Source organism: Lathyrus oleraceus, chromosome 4 (genome assembly GCF_024323335.1).
Source record: "Lathyrus oleraceus cultivar Zhongwan6 chromosome 4, CAAS_Psat_ZW6_1.0, whole genome shotgun sequence".
NCBI lineage: Eukaryota > Viridiplantae > Streptophyta > Magnoliopsida > Fabales > Fabaceae > Lathyrus > Lathyrus oleraceus.
Window position 1 is genome coordinate 206,129,027 of NC_066582.1, and position 22,493 is coordinate 206,151,519.

Below are 22,493 nucleotides of genomic sequence, written 5' to 3' on the forward strand. Positions count from 1 at the left end.
TACGATCGACTCGCCAAAGAGAAGGCAAACATGGAGGCAGCCTTTGAGGAGGAGGTAAAGAGGCTTCGTGCATATTATCTTCCTGTCTCTAGAGCTTTAGATGATTGTTTTTAGGGATCCATAGGATGATCATTTTCCTTCTCTCTTGTATTGTATTTGGTTACCAATACTGTACTTCTTTGGTGTAAAAATATTTTCCAGATATTATTGATATGATATTTCCATATGTAATAAATGCTTAATATTTTCAGAATTTGCAAATAGGACTTTAAAGTTCCTCTGATAAATAAAAGACAAATCATATGCATAAGCATTGCATGCATCAAGTGCATAAGGAGGTTTTGCTCCAGGTTTCTTGGTCTATGGTCTAACTCTGTGTTCTTCATTTATTTTGAAGGCAAGCTGACTCACCGATACTACACCCGAGCCAACATTTCAAGACTGATGGATCATTTGGAACAAGAGAACCGCGAGCTTGAGGAGGAAGTAGCCAGATTGACTGTCCTGATGGAGTCATTCATGGCTGCCCAGAGCCAGTCGTCTCCGACACCTTCAACTCCCCCCTAGAGGATAGTCATCTTTGAGATTGTCTCTTCAACTGTGCCTGCGGCCAGCGCCCACTTCGCACCAACAACCATGCCAGCCAGATTTCCATGGGGGATGCCTCCCAACCTCATGCCTGAGGGTCCTGCACCCACCTTTGCTTCTCTGTCGGCATATAGCCCAGTCCTTGTTGTTCCTCCTCCTGTCGTGCATACTATGCCCAAAGTAGACGACACCATCTATCATTCTGAGTCGTATGAGGGCACAGATGTATATGAGAAGATGGATGCTATGAATGATCAATTTCTTAAGCTCCGCAAGGAATTGAAAACTCTTCGAGGAAAAGACCTGTTCGGAAAATCTGCTGTTGAACTCTGTTTGGTCCCTAATGTGAAGATCCCTGTAAAGTTCAAGGTTCCCGACTTTGAAAAGTACAAGGGAAATACCTGCCCTCTCAGCCACCTGGTCATGTATGCCAGGAAAATGTCGACTCAGACCGACAACGACTAATTGCTCATCCACTACTTTCAGGACAGTTTGTCCGGTGCTGCCCTACGTTGGTACATGGGCTTGGACAGTGCGAAAATCTGATCCTTCAACGACCTTGGCGAGGCCTTCGTCAAGCAATATGAATACAACATGGATATGGCTCCCGATAGGGATCAATTGAGAGTCATGTCCCAGAAGGACAAGGAAACTTTCAAAGAGTACGCCCAGAGGTGGCGAGAGTTAGCAGCACAGATTGTGCCCCCGCTGGAGGAGAAAGAGATGACCAAGATCTTTCTAAAGACCTTGAGTTCTTTTTATTACGAGCAGATGATTGCCAGTGCTCCTTCTGACTTCACCGAGATGGTCAACATGGGGATGCGTCTGGAAGAAGGAGTCAGGGAAGGGTGCCTGACCAGAGGAGAAGTCTCTTCTGCCAAACGGTATGGGACGTTTGGAAAGAAGAAAGATGGCGAGGCACATGTTGTGACCTCCCATGTTAAACCAAGAAGACCCTCAGTGAGGAGGAAGACCATGCGTCATGCCAGTAATCAGCATCAGGTGGCTCACATAGGACCTATTTTTAGAAACAATCAGCAGTATCAGCATCACAACAATACTCAACAACAACCACATCCGCAATATCAACAACAACAACACCGTCCTCAACAGCAGGCCTACCAGCCTCGAAACAGTAATCAAGCCAGCATAAGTTACGAGAGGAAAAGGATCACCTTCGATCCTATTCCCATGACATATGCATAATTGTATCCCTCTTTAATAGAGAGGAAGTTGATTACTCCAAGAGACCCACCGACTATACCTACCAATCCTCAGTGGTGGTATAAGCCCGAATTACATTGTGTTTATCATTCCGGTGCCCCCAGACACGACGTGGAAAATTGCTACCCACTGAAGACCAAGGGTCAAGACCTTGTGAGATGTGGTATTTTATGTTTCGAGGACGTAGGTCCTAATGTAAAGAAGAACCCATTTCCCGAGCATGGGAAATCTGTCAACATGGTCCAGGGTTTCCCTGGTAAATACAAAGTCAAATATGTCAGCCATATTCGACAATCTCTGGTCGAGATGCATAGATTGTTGTGTGAGTACAATCATTACGAGCACGACCATGACAGATGCCGAGTTTGTTCTGTCAATCGAAGAGGATGTCGCCAAGTGCGTAAAGATGATCAAGAAATAATGGATGAAGGAGTTATTGAGATACTTCAAAACAGAAATGTTGACGAAGATGCTGATGAAGTCAATATAATTTCTCCAGTGTTTCGGATCCCGGAGCCTGTTATCATCAAGTATGATGGTAACAAGCAAAAGGCTTCTCCGACTTTGACCATTAAACCAGCTGGCCTTGTGCCTTATTCTTCTGAGAAAGCGGTTCCCTATCGCTACAATGCTGTAGCATTAGAGGATGGGAAAGAGGTGCCCCTACCCTCTTCATCTGTTGTTAATATTGCCGATGTCAGCGACCTGACCTGCAGCGGTCGTGTCTTCTCGGCTCCGCCGAAACCTTAAGCTGACGTTCGAAGGAATGATACTACTGATTATGCCGAACCCCCGGTTGGGACAGCTGTGAATGCTCCGAATCCGGCACTTGTTGCTAAACCTGCCTCTACGTTAAAAACTTCTGCCTCTGTTGGCCCGAGTGGCAATGCGAATGAAGACTGTGATGAGATGCTGAGGCTCATCAAGAGAAGTGAGTACAACGTGGTAGATCAGCTTCTACAGATGCCATCCAAAATCTTTGTACTATCTTTACTGATGAATTCAGAACCACACCGAGAAGCTCTGAAGAAGGTGCTGGATGTGGTGTATGTGGATCATGAGGTCACGATAGAGCAATTCGCCAGTATTGTTGCAAACATCACCGCTTGTAACAACTTGAGTTTTTGTGATGCTGATCTCCCCGAGAAGGGAAGAGACCATAACTTGGAATTACACATATCTATGAGCTGCAAAGATGATGTCATGTCCAATATGCTGGTGGACACTAGGTCATCATTGAATGTGTTGCCAAAGTCCACTCTTGCAAAGTTGTCATATCAGGGGCCTCCCATGAGGCAGAGTGGAGTAGTGGTGAAAGCTTTCGATGGGTCGCGTAAAACTGTGATTGGAGAGGTCGATCTCCCAGTCAAAATTGGACTATGTGATTTCCTAATTACCTTCCAAGTCATGGATATTCACCCAGAGTATAGCTGTCTATTGGACAAACCATGGATTCACGAGGCAGGCGTCGTGACATCCACCCTACACTAGAAATTGAAATTTGTGAAGAACAAGAAGCTGGTGGTGGTAGGGGGAGAAAAGGCTCTCCTGGTTAGCCATTTGTCCTCCTTCTCTTATATAGATGCTAAGGATGAAGTTGGAACTCCGTTCCAAGATTTATCTATTGCTGAGCCTATTAAGAAGGGAACTTCTTCATTTGCGTCCTATAAAGATGCGAAGTTGGCCATTGAGCATGGTGCAACTGCTGGATTGGGGAAAATGATTAAGCTGGAAGACAACAAATCCCGGGCTGGCATAGGGTATTCTTCTGGTGTCTTCAACAAGCAAGGGTTGTTCAAGAGTGGTGGATTCATCCACATCGGTCGAGATGAAGAGGTTGCTGCTATTTTGGAAGAAGATGCAAAGGATTCTGACAACTTCATCATCCCTGGAGGGATCTGCAATAATTGGGTCGCTGTGGATATTCCAACAGTTATCCATAATTCAAAGTAATGTTCATTGTGTTTGAAAACCCTTCTCCCATGCCAAAAGGAGAAGTGATGACATTGTTGGCGCATAAATACAATGATATTTTCATTCAATAAATTCATGTTAAATGTTTGTTTTTCCAATTATTTTCCCTTTTCGCTTTTGCATGAAATTGGTGATCACATAAAACCCTAAAGAAAAAGAATAAAAATCAATCTTTTCATCTGCATAATGATTTGCTTTGTTTGAATTCTAAAATCTCTTTTATATCCAAAATCATTATGCAGGTTAATCAAACCCGTTGAACATAATAATCCAACACCATCTCCCAACTTTGAATTCCCTGTATTTGAGGCGGAAGAAGAGGATGTTGAAGAGATTCCTGATGAGATTACCCGTGTACTTGAGCATGAAGAGAAGTTCATTCAGCCGCATCTTGAGAATCTGGAAACAGTCAACTTGGGGTCTGAAGATTGCATGCGAGAAGTGAAGATTGGGGAACTTTTGGAAGAATCTGTTAAGAAGGAGTTGATTGAGTTGCTACAAGAATATGTCGATATCTTTGCCTGGTCATATGAAGACATGCCTGGTCTGGATACTAATATCGTGCAACATTTCCTACCTTTGAAGCCTGAGTGCGTGCCTGTGAAGCAGAAACTCAGAAGAACTCATCCTGATATGGCTGTGAAGATCAAAGAGGAAGTTCAGAAGCAAATTGATGCGGGGTTTCTGGTGACTTCTACATGTCCTTAATAAGTGGCCAATATTGTGCCTGTGCCTAAGAAAGATGTAAAAGTCCGGATGTTTGTGGACTATAGAGACTTGAATAAAGCTAGTCCAAAAGATGATTTTCCTCTACCACATATTGATATGTTGGTAGATAATACAGATAAATTCAATGTCTTCTCGTTTATGGACGGATTTTCCGGATATAACCAAATTAAAATGGCACCCGAGGATATGGAGAAGACAACATTTATCACACCTTAGGGAACATTCTATTATCGAGTGATGCCCTTCGGTTGGAAGAACGCCGGAGCCACATATCAACGAGCTATGACTACCTTGTTTCATGATATGATGCACAAGGAGATCGAGGTATATGTTGATGATATGATTGCAAAGTCAAGAAGGAAAGTTGAACATGTAGAGTACTTGTTGAAGTTATTTCAACGGTTGAGGAAGTATAAGCTTCGTCTGAATCCGAACAAGTGTACATTTGGAGTCCGTTCCGGCAAGTTATTGGGCTTTATTGTTAGCGAGAGAGGTATTGAGGTTGATCCTACAAAGGTCAAAGCAATACAAGAGATGCCTGCGCCCAAAACTGAGAAGCAAGTCCGAGGTTTTCTTGGCCGCTTGAATTATATTTCCAGATTCATAGCCCACATGACCGCCACATGTGCGCCGATATTCAAGTTCCTCCAGAAAGATCAGTCTCATGATTGGACCGAGGACTGCCAAAAAGCCTTTGACAGTACTAAAGAGTATTTGTCTGAGCCTCCGATTCTTCCCCACCTGTGGAAGGGAGACCATTGATTATGTATCTGACGGTTCTTGAAGACTCAATGGGTTGTATCCTTGGTCAGCAAGAAGACTCAGGGAAGAAAGAATATGTTATCTACTACCTGAGTAAGAAGTTCACCGAGTGTGAGTCTCGATACTCGATGCTTGAGAAGACATGATGTGCTTTGGCTTGGGCTGCTAAGCGCTTACGCCAGTATATGTTGGATCATACAACTTGGTTGATATCCAAAATGGATCCAATTAAGTACATCTTTGAGAAGCCTGCTTTAACCGGGAGGATTGCCCAGTGGCAGATGTTGTTGTCTGAGTATTATATTGAGTTTCGAGCTCAGAAGGCTATTAAAGGTAGTATTTTGGCTGACCACTTGGCACATCAACCAATTGAGGATCATCAGTCAGTTCAGTATGACTTCCCAGATGAGGAGATTCTGTATTTGAAAATGAAAGATTGTGATGAGCCTACGCTCGATTAAGGCCCAGAACCTGGTTCCCGATGGAGCATGGTGTTTGATGGCACTGTGAATCAATATGGAAATGGTATTGGGGCAGTAATTATTACTCCTCAGGACACACATTTTCCTTTTACAGCAAGGCTAACTTTCAAATGCACGAATAATATGGCTGAGTATGAGGCCTGTATTATGGGATTGGAAGAATGTATTGATCTTAGGATCAAACATCTTGATGTTTATGGTGATTCGGCCCTTGTTATTAATCAGATTAAGGGTGAATGAGAGACGAATCAGCCTGGCCTCATCCCATATAGAGATTATGCGAGGAGGATTTCAACATTCTTTACTGAGGTTGACTTCCACCATATTCCTCGAGATGAGAATCGAATGGCAGACGCCCTTGCTACACTTGCTTCGATGATTGTGGTCAGACTTTGGAATGAAGTTCCCAATATCACTGTGATGTGCTTGGACAGACCAACTCATGTATTTGCAGTAGAGGAGGTGCAAGATGATAAGCCATGGTATTATGATATCAAGTGCTTTCTTCAGAGCCAGATTTACCCTCCTGGGGCATCTGTGATAGATAGGAAGACTTTGAGGAGATTATCAGGCAGTTTCTACCTCAATGGCGATGTGCTTTATAAAAGTTATTTTGACATGGTTCTACTCAGATGCATGGATAGACACGAAGCCGACCTGTTAATGACTGAGGTCCATGAGGGTTCATTTGGTACTCATTCCAATGGGCATGCCATGGCTAAAAAGATGTTGAGAGCAGGCTACTATTGGCTGACAATGGAGTCTGACTACAGCAAATATGTGAAGAAATGCCACAAGTGTCAGATTTATGCGGATAAGATTCATATTCCCCCGACACTTCTGAATGTGATTTCATCACAATGGCCCTTCTCTATGTGGGGAATTGACATGATTGACATGATAGAGCCGAGAGCGTCCAACGGTCACCGTTTTATTCTCGTAGCAATTAATTACTTCACCAAGTGGGTTGAAGCGGCATCATATGCAAATTTGACCAGGCAGGTGGTTGTGAAGTTTATCAAGAATCAACTCATATGCCGTTATGGTGTGCCAGATAAGATCATTACAGATAATGGATCTAACTTGAACAACAAGATGATGAAAGAGCTGTGTAGCGAGTTCAAGATTGCACATCATAATTCTTCTCCTTACAGACCCAAGATCAATGGGGCTGTTGAAGCTGCTAATAAGAATATCAAGAAGATTATCCAGAAGATGGTTATCACGTACAAAGATTGGCATGAGATGCTGCCATTTGCTTTGCATGGATACCGTACATCTGTCCGCACTTCAACAGGGGCAACATCTTTCTCTCTTGTTTACGGCATGGAAGTTGTGCTCCCAGTAGAGGTGGAGATCCCATCAATGAGAGTCTTGATGGAAGACAAGTTGACTGATGCTGAATGGGTTCAGAGTCGTTATGACCAACTGAATTTGATCGAAGAGAAGAGATTAACTGCCATGTGCCATGGTCAGTTATATCAGCAAAGGATGAAGAAAGCCTTTGATAAGAAGGTCAAACCTCGTGTGTTCCGTGAAGGTGACCTTGTGCTCAAGAAAGTTTTGTCTTTCGCGCACGATTCCAAAGGCAAGTGGACTCTGTAACACCCTTCTAAAATACCCCAAAATTAAATTAAAACATCAAAACATAAATCAGAGTAAATATGCAACTAAGGGTGTCACACAAACACTTCACACCATGTTCCAAAATATCCTGTCATGCTCATTTATTTAATCAAAATAAAACATTTGCATAATACGCAACGGATAGAAATTAACAACAACATTCAAACTATGTAATACATTACATGTAAAGTTGTTCAACAACCAAATGAAAACGTAGTAAAACATCCCATCCCGATGTTACATCTACCAGAGCATGACCCACTAAGGAACTACACTAGACTCCAAGCACTAGCTTCTACTCAATCACTGCTCGTTACCTGAAAAATAGTTGTAAGGGTGAGTTCCTCAATCGATATAATAAGCATTATAAAACATCATGTAATGCTAAGTAATTTAACACATATCATCACCCTAATCACATCACACATTCGGTAACGGCACATCAATTCAAATATCATACTCAATACCAATACAATTCATGCTCATACTCAATATCAACACAAACACACGTATAATATTGGAATACATCCATTCATATTATACGCCATACACATATTATGCAATGAGACTCCATGCATGCGGTACCGACTATTTGTGAACATATAGTTCACCTCACCGTCCAAATCCAGGCACGGCTACCAAGCCCACTAGTCCCACTCATTTGAGACCTAGTGACTCACTCACTAATTCCTCACCATGGGAATTAGCTACCACCCCAAGGGCCATGCTATGCACGCTAATTCACCTAGCATGCAAACATCAACAACAGTCCAAAATGACTAACTCACTAATTCCTCACCATGGGAATTAGCTACCACCATAAAGGCCACAATATGCATGCTAATCACCTAGCAATGCTAAATCATCAACCACAATTCAAGAATAGACATATGCTCACACTCTAAGCCATAAAACAGTCTATTCACAATTGCACACATAACTGATACATTCACAAGATCATGCATACCATCACACATCATCAGTATTTTATCACATAAGCATATCAGATCATGCCAAAGAACAACCACAGTATTAGCACACTCTACTAATACCTATACTACTCAAAACAACGGGAAATGATCCCTAATATATCGTACATCAGCTAAATCATATTACTCAGCTGAACAACCAAAAACTGCACAACAACAGCACAGAAAAATCACAATCCTGCCCATACGCGTATTGCCTAGTCCCATACGCGTATGGCCCATCTCCTGACCAAAATCCCATACGCGTAACACCATCTCATACGCGTATGCTACGCGTATCACTTCCCCATACGCGTACCAACAGAGACCAAACTACGTTCAAAACATCATCTTCCTCATCCATACGCGTATTGCCTAGTGCCATACGCGTACCAGACCATCTCATACGCGTATTGCCTAGTGCCATACGCGTATGACCAGAAACCAGACTTCCAGATCTGCTATGTCTTTCTCTGCTACGAGACCTATCCAATTCAACCTTCCACAGTCCAATTTTACACATTATTCGTTCATATCCTCTAACACAAATCATACCCTATTCGATTTCACAAAATCTAACATTATTACATCTAATTCCTACGAATTTCCTTCATTTATAATCCAAATTTCGTTCATCCAATATTTCACAATTTTCATCATACATCATTCCAATCAGAGGTAAATCAATGGTTTATCACTACCCAGTACATATTATCCCATAATACCCATTAAACGATGATAAACCCCCCTTACCTGAGTTAATCCGGCGAATCTTGCAGCTTCAAGCTCTTCCTCTCTTCAACCCTTGTTCTATGGTTCTCTTTGCCCTTTTCCACTTTTCTGTCTCCTTTTTCCTTTTCACGTGAAAATAACCCTTTTACCAAATGGGACCTTTTCTAATTCCAACTTTTATTCCAATAAAATAATAACCCAATAATAATAATTCCAATAATAATATTCCAATTATTTAATTAAATTAATAAATATATTATTAACTTAAATTAAATAATTATCTTATTTTATCGGGGTGTTACAGACTCCAAACTATGAAGGTCCATATGTTGTTAAGAGAGCTTTTCAGGCGGTGCTTTGATACTTACAAATATGGGTTAGGTAAAAACAGAATAGCTCGCTAAGTTGAAAACCCGAAAGGGAGGCTTAGGCAAAACTGAGCGTCTCGGTGGATTGAAAACCCGAAAGGGCGATCCAGGAAAAAGTTAGAGACATGAAAATAAATAAATATATATCCCGCTAGATTGAGTACCTCACCCTGGGGCAATCTAGGCAAAAATTAGGGATTTGGCAAGTAACTACATCCTGACAAGACTTGGTTCTACAAACTGTCATCTGTCATAAATTCTCGCTTAGTTATCGTTAACTGAAGCTTCAAATACATCGGATTCAGAGTTGGTGGAGAAATGGTCATTATGTTCAATGTAGCCCTTTTTCCAATATATATTACCAATTTCAAATTTGTAAAGATCCATGGAGTCTCGCCATTTGCAGACTACCATTCCATCAAATAAATTTGAGCCTTTATCCAATTATTTGCACTCTTATTTATTTTTATTCAACAAATGTTTTGCATGTTTTAATTGAGAAATATCATTGTTTAAATAAATAAAATTTTCCATAACTTGTTTTTTAAACAAAGTGAACATTCACAATGATGAAAGGATACTTGGGATATCTTTAGTGCTCTCCCAAAGATGGCATGATTCCCAACAGGGTAAGACATTTGTTCATATTCCCAGCATACTTGTATCCTCTTCCTCCGGAGCCTTTTGTGGTTTTCCTCCAGAGCAGAGTGGTGGGTAAAGATATTCATCCCTCTTTCCTTCAGCAGAGTAGTAAGCTTGTCTCCTCAGCAGATGTGATCTCTTTGGTAGTGCGATATATGGTGGTGACCTTGGAAGCTTCTAATTGGTGGTTGTTCCCCACAGAGACCCATCCTCCCCTTTGATAATTTCCCTAGTGGAGTTGCTTTTGCGGCGGATTTTATCTGTGTGATCCTGTCCCCAGCCGGAACGACTGATGCTCATTCCCCTATAGAGATCTGTGTTTCTTGGTATCTCTTGCCCCCATCAGATTGGATGTTCTCCAGTGGGTCTGGCTTTCTCTCTTGAGATGTAGTACCGGATGTTTGTCCATTGATTCTTGGACCTGTTTGTGTTAGATATGTCTGTTTGTCAGCATTCATCATACATAAACCACACATATATGCATATAATTTTAACATTCAGATGTTCATGTTGCATTCTTTACCATGTATCTTTGTTTGTTATCTCCTGCTAGTTGGTAATATATTTCCCAAGCAGATGTTTGTGTCTGATCTCCCCATGTAGAGTCAGCCCCATAAGCAGAAAATGTTTATCGTTCCTTCCATATTCCCCACTGAGTTATGTCCTCGTGGATGATGGTTATTTCTGTTTCCTCCCAACACATATACTGGGATGGAGTTCCCCCCTGAGTTATATCCTCATAGGGATGAGTCTTGTTTCATCACGCCTCTCTAGTTTGTGCCTAGATCAGCTTCTTGCATTTTTTCCTTGCACTTCCCCATAGTTTAGATGAATGATTGCTCATTAACCAGTAATTATTCATCTTTTTCCCCGGCGGAGTCTGTGGTTTTCTACCCGCATACCGATAGTTATAAATCCTATTTTCTACCCTTGCAGAGTTAACCTTATTTTTGTTCATCCTAACCGATGACGGTTACTCTTCCGTGGTTTTCTACCCAATATTGGTAAATGTAATACCCTCTTTGATGGTTATCTTTATCTAACATTCTGTATTGATAATCCTTCACCCCTTTTTTTGAGTATGTCTCCCAGTAATCGGTGACATATCTCCCGGATCATTGCCTTTATCAATGTATCCCCAGCGAGTCATCTTTCATTTTCCGATTGTTGGTAACGATTATTTCTCCTTTTGATTGGTCATCATTCTATACCTAGTATTCAGTATCCCGATGCCTTTTCTTTCGGTCAATTTATCCTTCATTAACCCAGTAACCAGTTGCGGATAATCTTCCATGCGAGTCTATTATCTATGTTTTGACGGTAATAGATAATATATCTCATGCACTCTTTGGTCGAGGTCTGTTACTCTTCCCCAGTCGAGTAAGAGCCTTTTGCGGAGTCGAATGTCCATCCTGTATTTGAGTTTGCTTTTTTTAGCCCTCCTTTTGGATGATGAGTGTCTTGGGAATATTCCCCAATTCACGCTTGGTCGGTCACCTATTATATGCCCAGTAACCGGTATCCCTGGTGTTCCTTCCATTCTGCTCCCTATTATGACTTTTTATCCTCTGTGGAGTCAGATTTCCTGAGTCGAAATATACCTTTTCGAGGTCTTCCTCAGATGATTTTGGATGTTTGATATCTCTCACCCTTATACCGGTCTTAGATATTCATTCTCCCTGAGCGTGTCGTTCTTTCACCCTCATACCGGTGTAATGATCACATGTCTCCTTGAGCTTATTATCCAGTAACCTGTAATACCTCGCCCTGTTGTTTCCTCAAATGTGTCCCGTTTGGACATTCCCCAATGAACTCCCTTAGTGGATTTTCCCCATCTGAGTCCAGATTTTCATCCGAAGTATCCTTTGAGGATAGTTCCGCTGTATTGGCATATTCCCCAATACATGCGCCTTTGAGTCAGCTCGAGTCTTTCCATTGATTTATGTTCATGGAATTCTGCTCATGTCTCACCAAGTTCTAAGTTGTGCCCTACTCATGCAATTTATTCCCTTTCTTATCCCCATGAACCCCCAGAGCCTCTGTCCCATTGAATGCATTACTCACATGGATTGTCAGTTTCTCCTGATTTCTTTTCTTCTTTGTGGACACATATCTCATAGAGTATTACCCTTTGCATACATACATTTGCATCATGAGGTCTCTTAGGGACCAAAATTCGTCTCTTTGTTATTATTTAAGCCCATTCTACCTCGTTGAGATGAAGATTTTAACCTTCACTTCTCTGGCTAGAATGACCTTAAATAGGGGCATCTGTAAGACCCTAATTTTGACCCTAAGATCCCTCATGGCATCATAACATTGCATTTGCATAGCCTCAAGGATCATAAGCATTTTGGCTCTTTGCCTTTGGGTGGGATCTCTTGTGATTTGGTTTGAGGTCACCAAGCGTGCTTGAATTGTATATTTGCTTTTCTCATTTTTATTTACTAACCAAAAGCACAAAAATATGTCACTAACATCTTTTGTTTGTAGTTTGAGCAGTCACAAGGTCAAAAGCTTCTAAGAGATCCTATGTGCATTGATATGGTCAAGAGAAGATGAAAGCAAACATGGAAATGGTTCCCAAAGCTCTCATCCATCAAATATGCCTCCCAAGTATCCTAATTCATCATTTTGATCAAGCAAATCAAAGGGCTTGAGGCTTGTTTCCCAAGGAAACCCTAATTCACATGTTCATCAACTATGCCTTGCTCATGAAGCAACCTCAACCCATGGTCAAATACAATCAAGGGAAGTTATTTAATTCATAATTTCATGCATATTTGAACTTATTTAAGTGTCCTCAATCATCCATTCGTCAAGATATGAGGTGTGTACTTGAGAAGTTGATCAGTCAATTCATCTGACAATTTTGAAATACACTGAGACCTAACTTTTTATGTGTTGGTAAAATGGAGATGACTCCAAGAGAAACATTGTTCTTAAGAACCATATGAACAACTTTTATTTTCATCAAAATTTGATTTGAAGCTTGGAAGGTCATCATCCATTCTAAGACATTATAGGTCATTTTGACTGAAACCCTAATTTTGGGTCAACTTCCCAAGAGCATAACTCATTGATTTTTCATGTTTTTGAGGTGAGACTTAATGTATTGTAAAGCTTAATGTGTCTAATTCAAATGTTATGTTGAGAAAAATTGCAAAATCTCAAAATAAATACATGTGATAATGCAAAACATTATAGGTCACTTTGGACCAAATGCATTGAAATGTGAAAAAGTCCAACTTCAAGTGCCCATAACTTCTTCATCAAAAATCCAAATGATGCAAAATTTAAGTCCAAATTGGTTGCCTTGAAAAGATATACAACTTTCATGTTTTGGAGCTTGCATCATTGAAATAGAAGGGCTTGAACATTGGCCAATTTTGGAAATTTCACATATGCATGTTTTGCACCCTACACTTCAAGTTCAGTTTTCATTAATTTCCAAGGCCCAAATGAAGTTTTGATCAACATAACATTTGTTCCTTATGCAATAAGCTTTCCAACCATTACTCATAAGGTTGCATTTTGATTTTGGACATTGCATTTTCGAAGGCTTCAATGTAATAGTGCATTTTGTGAAAATCATTTCAATTGCCATGCATGAGCTCATACAGTCCAATCTGCAAGTCCATTTCATTCATTTGTGATCTCAGCTTGCCAAATCAAGTATAATTGGGCCCTCCATGCGCCTGTATAGGCCCATGCATGGAGGCCCTCTTCTCCCATGCAATGCTTTGTTCATGCTCCCACCTTGCCATTTTCTATATATAGGAGTGCTTGGCCTCTCATTTCTTCAACCTTAAGGCGCCCTACATGTTGTGCAACTGAAATCCCACACCCACACCAAAGGAACTCTCTCTTTTCTCTCAAAATTTCAGATCTAGAATTCAGTTTCCTCGACTGATTTCTTAGATCTAAAAGTTCCTAGACCTCTTCAGCTTGATCCATAGAGCTTTCTGTTTGCAAAAGAACTCAAGGATCTTAACTCAATTCTTCATAATTCAAAGGTTTTCCTCAACTGAACTTTGCTTCGAAAGAGCTTGTATATTGCTCCATTTTCCTTGTATTTGTGTGATCTGAAGTCCTCTGCATAGAGGCAACACTATTGAGCTTTGAATTTTTGAAATTAAGCAAGTTCACTTGAACACCACAACAATTCCATCTCTGATTTCTCTCAATCTAGAGATCTAGAGTGGAATTGAGTGGCATAGGAGTGATGTACATCACTCCACCTTTCGTTTGGAACCTGGATCGCGCGTTTTGGCTCATATTTATTTCCCTGTAATTTTTAGCCTTCGTCGGAGCTAGCCGGAGAAGACGGTGGCGCTGGCACCGTCTGGTCTCCAGATTTAATCTGACCCATCCATTTACGTTTCCAGATTTAATCCTGGTTGTCCAACATTATGACTTATTTTAATGCACTATGTGATTCAGTTGACTAGGGTGTATGGTGAGCGTGCGCTTCCTGGCCACGTGATGATTCACGTCAATTAATGAAAGTGCATCAGACGGTCCACGCTTTTCCATCTTTTTTAATTCTTCCATTTTATTTTTGAATTCCATTTCATTTTCAAAAATTCATATCTCCTTCTTTATTGGTCCAAAAATTATGGGACCAATTGCATTATTTCTCTTTTAATTTCTAGTTTCTAAAAATGATTTTTAATATTTTTTATTTTATCATATGCTATTTTTTAGTAATTTTCTCTTTTCTGGGCATTTTTTAATTTATTTTAAATAGTTTTTGATGTTCAAAAAATACAAAAATATTTTTCCAACCTCTTTGAATGATGATAGATCTATGAAAAATATTCTCATCAATTTATTAATTGATTTGAGATTTTAATTCAATTAGGTTATTTTTATGCATTTTTAATTGATTTAAAATAGTTTCTGACTTTTAAAAATGCTGAAATTTTTTGTCAAACTTTGTTTGACCTTGTTGAACTTGGGATAACTCACTTGGACTTTTCAAAGTTGATTTGAAGTGAATTTCAAGTTTGACCTTCCTTTATTATTTAAGTTCAAGTTTTATTTTAAATATTAAATATGCCAAAAATATTTGACTTGTTTCTTGACTTCAAATCTTCATCTTGCTTCTGTTTTCTATTGTTTGACCTTGATCTTCCCTATCTTTGGTCAACATTTGTTGATTAGTACATACCATTTTCATTATATGCACTTTAATTCTTCATCTCCTTCTTCTTTTTCTTTTTTGATCAATGAGTTAAAGATTGGTGGTTAGCATTGATTAGGGAGGTTTAATCTTCCTTGATTAAAATCTAATTCATCTTGATCATGGATCAAGTGAATGGCTTTGCATTAAGGATAGGTTGCTTCCTAAATCATGCAAAGGACCTAAATCAATACAAGATCATTTCTCATCTTCTTTTTGGCATGGCAAGTTGTTGGAGTTTGATTCACTAATCAAGACCTCTAACTTGTGTTGTTGCCTACATTATTATTGACCGGCCTCAGATAGTTGTGACTTCTACATAAGTTCAATTACGATTGCTTAACATAGAGCTAAATTTGCCTTATGGCACACTAACTATTAACACTAACTATTAACCATTAACATTTAATTCTTGCCCTTTACATTTGTGCAATTTACTATTCTTGTACATATTATTAATTTTCTTTTTCCTTTGCTCATTTGAGCACATGTTTATGTTAATGCAATTTGCCTTTTGCTCACTTGAGCACATAATTGTGTATATATCATTGTGCTTGTGTTTTGTTTTGATTGATGTGGACCAAATGCAAAGAAATGAACAAATGGACTTAGACTTTTGGACCTTCCCTATGCAAATTTGGAGTCAAAGAGAAACTAGGCATTGGGCCTTTAGAATGCTATAAAAGTCAAAGAGCAACTAGGCATTGCGCCTTTAGAATGCTATAAATGCTAAAGAGAACTTTGAAGAGACCACTTTCTAAACTCCTTCTTGTTCATTCTTGATTTGTTTGATAGAACTTTTTAATGTGTGTGTTCTTGTGCTAGGGATTCCAACATTGAAACTAAGTAAGGAACCATTGCCATGAGGTCCTAAGAGAGAGAGATCTAAGAGCCATTGAGGAACTTTCCAAGAGCTTGTTTGATTGTGTTGATTGCTTGAGCTTACTATTATGTTGCTTTCATATTCCAAAGGATGGGAGCTACTTGGATCATCCATATGATCTCAAGAGAGGAACTCCATTTGCGGTCTTGCTTCTTATCCCTTATCTCTTGTATGATTAGGACTTTAGCCATTCTTCTTCTTCTCTCCACTCTAACCCAAGCCAAAACTTTTATGCAAACATTTAACACTTGTTTCCAAAGATTAGAAACCTAAGCCTTATGCTTTTGATTTTCAAACTTTCTTTTCATAACACTTATTTTGAATTGAATCTTCTAAGTCAACTTTGACCATATTTCGTACATACTTTTCATTGGTAAATATAACCCATTCAAATACCTTTTTTGTGGTTTCATTGGCCACTTTCTTAAGAAAATTTTTTCATAACCATTAGCTATTAGGTTTGAGTAATCCTTGAGGTAGATATAATACTCACCTAGATCCTTAGTGATGGACAATGAGTCTTACATGCTTATTATAAGGTTAACCCCTCGCTAGCATGTTGAAGTTATCCTCACATGGTGGATTTGTGGTATTTAGGTTGAGTTTTCTCCCTTGGATAACAAAAGACCTTAAGGCTTTTGGACCAATCAATTCACCAACTCATTTTGAGATTTTTACCCCGAACTACGAGGTTTTGATCCTAATCTTTTTTAAGATGGTACGTAGGCAATGTGTTTATCTATCCAAACACAAAAATGTAAATAACTTGTATATTCTCTTCTCATCTCTTCAATCATGTTTGCACAAACAAATCTTCATAAAATACCAACCTTACAACAAAGATGAAAAGGGCTCCCTAGGAGTACCTATGGTGTTTTGGGTGCTTAACACCTTCCCATTGCATAACCAAACCCCATACCCCGATCTCTGACATTTTTACTAGTTTTTGATTCGATAAAACTTTTAGGGGTTTGTTTGCTTTCTAACCATTCCTTTGGATAAATAGAAGTGCGGTGGCGACTCGACTTGTATGGTTTACCTTGGATTTAGTCAATATCTCTAATGGTAACGAATACCCCGCTACAGACATCGTTTTATTTTGGTCGCCATAAACTACTTCAACAAGTGGGTAGAGGCAGCATCGTATGCTAATGTAACAAAGCAGGTGGTTGCCCGCTTTTTGAAGAGGGATATCATTTGTCGTTATGGGATTCCCAACAAAATCATCATTGATAATGGTTCTGATCTCAATAACAAGATGATGAAGGAGCTGTGCAAAGATTTCAAAATCGAACATCATAATTCCTCGCCATATCGTCCGAAGATGAACGACGTCGTTGAGGCTGTGAACAAGAATATAAATAAGATCGTTCAAAAGATGGTGAAGACCTACAAATATTGGCATGAAATGCTACCTTTTTCTATGCATGGTTACCGTACCATAATGCAAACTTTGACTGGGGAAACTCCATTTTCCTTGGTGTATGGCATGAAGGCAATACTTCCTATCGAGGTGGAGATTCTGTCGCTAAGAGTTCTGAGAGATGTTGAGCTTGACAAGGAGGAATGGGTTTAGACCATACTAGATCAACTCAACCTTATAGAAGAAAAGCCCATGATCGCTCTGTGTCACTGCCAGCTATATCAAAAGAGGTTGAAGAGGGCATTTGACAAGAGAGTGCATCCTCAAAGTCTTCAAGCAGGAGACCTGGTACTGAAGAAGACCTTGTCGATTCACACAGATCCCAGGGGAAAATGGACCCCTAACTACAAAGGACCATACTTTGCCTAAAATAAATCCGCTAAGACGAAAACCAGAAAGGGTGACTTTGGAAAAAATGGGCAATCCCGGCGAGCAACAAAAAGAAGAGCTTAGGCAAAAATTAGGGATAAAATCAAAAGAGTGTAACCCGCTAAGTCGAAAACCCGAAAGGGAGACTTAGGCAAAAAGGGTATCCCGGTAGGTTGAAAATCCGAAAGGGTGACCTAGGCAAAAGTTAGGGATTTAAAAGGCAAAGGTTGTGATCTGTCGAAGATCTGTGAATACCATTACACTTGTGGAAACTTCACAAGGGAGAGATCGATCCAGTCACCCTCTTCTAAGGCAGAGTACAAGGAGGATCGAAGGTATAAGGGTTATAGCAAAACCGAAACTCAATGGGAACCCGAGTTTTTTCCATTGTCGTTATACATTTTTCTTCTTTTTCGCAATTACCTCTTTTAGGAATTGCTTCCAGGTGTAATTACCCTATCACGGGAAAATTTCCATTAATAAAAAGTGTTCTCCATTTTTTATCTTCACTGTTGTTTGTGAAATGTGGCCTTATTTTTTTATAAATGATGCATTAGAAATTTTAGGGATAATAATAAAAACATTTGAAAGGAAAAAATGTGAATTTACTTTAATTCTGAAATGACTTAAGGGATCGCCACTAGTTCCTATTACGGTTCACGACTCTCCTAAAGTCATATGAACGATTGCAGAAGCGAGAGTTTGAGGAGCTACCATCCTCTCTAAGGGTTGGCACCCAATGTCGTACAAGACAGGGGTGGGGCATCAGAAGATCCGGATTAGCCTCATCATCCGCCCTACAGTTCCAAGACGATCGTGATAATGTGAAGTCAGAACCTTCCTCACCAAAACACTAAGCCTAACCCCAGTTGGCACCCCTCAATTACATCCTACTATGTCATATAAACAAAATCCTGGTCGTGCATCAACATTTTACATAATCTTGCATTACATACCATTGCATCGTGAAGCGTGTAGCATATTCCACCGAAATGGAGCATTACGCCTTGCAAAATAAACATGTGCATAACTGCATGAAAGTCTTTCTCGAAAGCATAAAAGAATCCTCTGTTGAGACTTTCTTCCTGCCTAGTGAGAACATTATCATGAAACTCTAGAGTGACATTCCCCGTAGGTTTTTCCGAATTAATTCTCCTTTATGTTGCCTTTTGAAAGTACCCTTGTGATCAATCACTTACCTTTTGTATGTCCCTTTCGGCCTCGAGTTAGTCATCCTTACCTTTTGTGAGTTTACTTCGTTGCTTGGTGCTCGAAATCACGTCTCCCCCCTCGTTGCCTTTCGCACGAGTAGTGTACCTTTGTCAGATCTTTGCTTCCCGTTTGTTTAAACGCCTGATATAGGTTCAGTGAGTTCCGGGGTCGGATAGACATTGTTTGAAAACGTCATCCCCGCCGTTGTTCCTTAGGGACGATATGAGGTTTTCATACCAATTTACAAAGTTCCCCACCTATCAGAGTGTGCTAAAGCCCAGATTCGTCTGGAAAATCCCCTAAGCCTAGGTTTGTACCTAGAAGGTATTATTTGATTGTTTTCCCTTGTGAAGATGTTTGTGCCCCTTTTGAAGGTTACTTACCTTTTGCAAGTATTCACATGCCTTTTGCAAAGGAGACAACTCCCTTTTGCTTACCTTTTATGAGTTCCCTTTGTGCCTTTAGCATAAAGTTTGTTATCCCCATCCGCTTACCCTTTGTAAGTCTCCTCAACCTTTTGTTCGCGGATTCCTATTCCTAAATCTACTTACCTTTTGTAAGTACTCCCATGTCTTTCGAATAGGAGATGATCCCCTTCTCGCCTACCTTTCGTAAGTGTCCTTTGCCTTTTGCACTAGAAATTTTCTCTTGACAATGAGTCGTTGCTACCTTTGGTATGAAATAACCAATCATCCCTTTCTTCTTAACCTTTCATTGAGAAGTTTCTCATTACCTTTTGTATGAAAAATCCCCAGATATCTTCTTAATCTTTCATTGAGAAGTTTCTCACTACCTTTCTTATGAGAAATCCCCATTTCTTCTTAACCTTTCGTTGAGAAGTTTCTCATTACCTTTTGTATGAGAAATCCCCAGCTTTCTTCTTAACCTTTTGTTGATAAGTTTCTTACTACCTTTTGTATGAGAAATCCCCCTTTCTTCTTAACCTTTCATTGAGAAGTTTCTCACTACCTGTTGTGTGAGATCCCCAATAGACCTTGTATCTAGGACCTTTCGTAGCATGTGGTACGAGAATCTCATTCCCTTTCTTCTTAACCTTTCGTTGAGAAGTCTCTCATCACCTTTCATATAAGAGATCCTATCCATCCGTTCTTCTTAACTTTTTGTTGAGAAGTTTCTCACTATCTTTCATATGAGAAATCCTCTCTTTCTTCTTAACCTTTTATTAAGGAGTTCTCACTACCTTTTGTGTGAGATCCTCAATAGACCTTATGTCTAAGAGCTCTCATAACATATTGTAAGAGAAACACATTCCCATCTTCTTCTTAACCTTTTGTTAAGGAGTTCTCATCACCTTTCGTGTGAGAAGTTCGACTATCTTCCTTCCTAAACCGTTTTTTAGAAGCCCCCCGTTTCCCTTGCTAAGGAACCGTTCCTACCTGTTGCACGAGGAGGTCGTTTCTCCGTTGAGAAGTTTGTCCACCTTTGGAAATTTCTATCCCTCTTTCTAAGGATCTGTTGCTACCTATTGCACGAGGAGGTCATTTCTCCTTTGAGAAGTCTGTCCACCTTTTTCCTTAACTGTATTTGGAAATTTCCATCCCTCTTGCTAAGGAGCCGTTGCTACCTATTGCACGAGGAGGTTATTTCTCAGTTGAGTTGTCCGTCTTTTTTGCAAGACGTCTCTCTGCCTATGGAAGAAGGTCTTGTTCCTATTCTTTTCACTCAGGTACTTTCCGTTTGCAAACACCTAATTCTTTTACCTTCATGGAACCCTACGAGAATACTCTGATCCTCAGTTACAAGCCAAGAACCTATTAGTGGAGGTAAGAAGAATAAAAAAGAAAAGAATGAAAAAATAAAATAATGAATAAAAGAAAAGAATGAGAAAATATAGAGAAAGACAAAAAAAAGCAATCGACCATACATAACATATTGCATACTTCATGCATACCCTTACAAAGCATCCCTCTGTACAACTGACTCAATTTTCCCACAAACATTTCAGTTGATCCCTGACGAATAACCATATACAGATCTTGTACACCATCCATTTAACATATTTCCATCAATAACCTTACCTTACATCTTACTAATTTCATTCACTCCCCGCGGAAAAATTTCTTCATACAAACCTTGATTTTCTATGTACATTCATGATCATGGAAGAGTTTTGAGCAAGATTCATCGTCTGGTTTGAAGAATATAGTGCATATTTGAGCTCCACAAGTGCAAGTTCATGAAGATGGTTTTCCGAAATTAAGCAAGATCCAGGCCGCTTCAAGTGCTATTTCGTGTATAAAGCTTAAAGTTGAGGTTAGAGGAGAAGATCTGGAGGATTTGAGCACCTGAAGCCACGATTTCAACTCACTGCACTTCAAGAAGGATGGAATTCGATCACCTCTTTTCTCCATTTTCTGTACATGATTAGATAGATCTTGTTGTGCTGAGAACACTGATAGTTTCAGAATTAGAAATGGTTAAGAATCGAGCGAGATATGTTGATTTGAAGTTTTGTTGTTCAATATGTTTTCATTCGATCCGCTCGATTCAAAAGGATTTAAGCCAAATAATTAAGATATTCGTGTTCTACGTTGAGAGATATTTCCAATGATGTGTGGTTTGCTAGTTTCTGGAAATTTTTGGATGAACGTCGCCGGAAAACCATCGGAGAAGACGACCAGAATCACTATTTCGGCCGTCTGGTTCGTGACTTAGGGTTTCACATTAGCGCGCCTGTGACTTTCGTATCCTCGGTTCGATACCTCGCCATGCTATTTTTATTTTTCACTTTTGATTTCCCTTGCCAATCCAAACGCTGCGTTTCACTTGTTGAAACGCGCCTGTGACCTTCAAGTTCTTGGTTCGATTCCCTGCGCGTGTTGTTTTTCAAAATTCCAGTTAATTTTTACTCAAGAGCTGCATGAACCTTAGGAACCTCAGTTCGATCCCAACGCATGTATTCTTTGATTTACAGTTGTTTTCCATGGAGCGCATTAACCCTGCCTTGCCTTGGTTCGATTCCTGCTTGGTGCATGTTGATTTTTCATTTCAAATATTATTTCCACATTATTTCATGTTAATTCATTTTATTTTCATCAAATTCCAAAAATCATAAAAAATAGTATACATGTCCAAATTAATCCAAATTTTTTTTCACATGTTTGTTTTAATGTCTATTATTTTGTGATCTTAATTTCCTGATTTTTGTATTGCTGGATTTTTAAATATGCTTGATTGTTTGAACATAATGCCAGAATGACATGTTGTGCTAATTGATTTGTGAAATGCTTATGGTTTATCCAATTGCCTTGAAATTTGACATGCTTATTCATAACGTGTGACTTTATCTTTTGGCTTTTGTTTGA